Source organism: Triticum aestivum, chromosome 4D (assembly GCF_018294505.1).
Source record: "Triticum aestivum cultivar Chinese Spring chromosome 4D, IWGSC CS RefSeq v2.1, whole genome shotgun sequence".
Taxonomy (NCBI): domain Eukaryota; kingdom Viridiplantae; phylum Streptophyta; class Magnoliopsida; order Poales; family Poaceae; genus Triticum; species Triticum aestivum.
The window spans coordinates 462,905,051-462,906,591 of NC_057805.1; the positions used below are offsets into that span (position 1 = coordinate 462,905,051).

The 1,541-nt window shown below is 42.6% G+C and overlaps 1 non-coding gene across 1 annotated transcript; it reads left to right on the forward strand.

Annotated features, from left to right (window-relative positions):
* Positions 1-1,154: 1,154 nt before the first annotated feature.
* TRNAY-GUA (transfer RNA tyrosine (anticodon GUA)) lies at positions 1,155-1,237 on the forward strand. Its single transcript has one exon. It is a non-coding gene; the product is annotated as a tRNA-Tyr (tRNA).
* The last annotated feature ends 304 nt before the right edge of the window (positions 1,238-1,541 follow it).

The window sequence follows — 1,541 nt, forward strand, 5'->3', positions numbered from 1 at the left end:
ACGGTGTTCCGTTACGGTGGATGCCACGTGTCGGTCACCCTTCATGAAAGAACTTCTGTGACGCGCGATTTATCGTCATGGAAGTGGACACTTCCGTGATGATAATTTTGGTAATGTCATGAAACACTTCTACGACAGCACATGTATGACTATCTTGATTCTGTTATAAATTTGTCATGGATGTACATGCATGACAAAAAATGCGACCTACTGTGACAAACACGTATCATCATGGAAGTGTATTTTTTTTTGTAGTGCAAGTCATCATCATCCTGCAGATCAATGTCTAAATCAACAATTTGTGGAATGTAATCTTCATCTGAATCCTGCACTACTGAACAACCAACTGTGTCTGCTGCATCCATGTCCAAAAATCTACAGGATTTCCTGGCCCTAAACCAAAACTGAGATGAAAGGTAAGTAGTTCCAGGCTGGGGTGGACTTGGTATGAAATCATCTTCTTCTGACTCTGCTACACTTTCTGACTCTGCTTCATCTTGCTCATGCTCTTGATCATGCTCATGCTCTTGATCATGCTGAGGCAGCTCCTGTTCCACTTGAGGGAGCTCAGCCTGCTCCTGTTCCACTAGAGTGAGCTGAGCCTGCTCCTCTTGCTGCTGTTGTGTCTGCTCTGCTTGCTGCTAGTGTGCATTATCCTTCTTTGGCCTAATGCCACTGAACCTGACAATTGGAGGATCCTCATCATCAAAGTGGACTTGTACAATATAAATATATGATCTCATGCTCTCATCATGATCAAGGAATATCTGTTGGAAGTGGTTGCCATTCAGAACACAATCCTTCATGTTTTCTGGCATAGTGTTGTCCCATGTTGGCTACGACGAACTAATAAGTTTCTCTTCTTGTCACCTTCTTTAAGCCTTTCCTTCTGCTTCCATCGAGAAATATATATAGATAAGCTTGGAGAAGCGCATCCGTTTTCTTGCTTGATTTTTATACGATTTTTTGAGCAACTAGCGCGAAAGCCGTTGCGCGTTAGCGCATCCGTTTTCTTGCTTGATTTTTATACCTTATTTATTCTCCCGGAACTAGCAAATCTAATAGTTCCATCTGCTCTTCTTAACTTAAGAACGAAGGCCGCCATCCTTCTTATTCAGGAACCCTTTGTTTGAGGAGGGCGTATCCCCGGGAAGGGGAGAGTGGCCGAGCGGTCAAAAGCGACAGACTGTAAATCTGTTGAAGGTTTTCTACGTAGGTTCGAATCCTGCCTCTCCCACTTGTTGTAGACTTAAGAGAAGAGAAAGTAGGCGGAAGCCTAGGAGGGCCAACCGAGCGAAGCTCTTTTTGCATTCTGTTCCGTCTAGAACATAAGATGAAACATATGGCATGTTAATAAAAATGTGTGAAAAAAAAGTAACCAGTGGAAAAGCATAACAAAGTAAGTAAGTTTATGTGTGAAAAAACATACTTGATCTCTCTTAATCCATTCTTATAGACTGTCAATCCAGGAACACACCAATAAGCCCTGATCCAGCCCTCAAACTCATATCCAATTTCCTCCACTAGACTGGCAACAACAT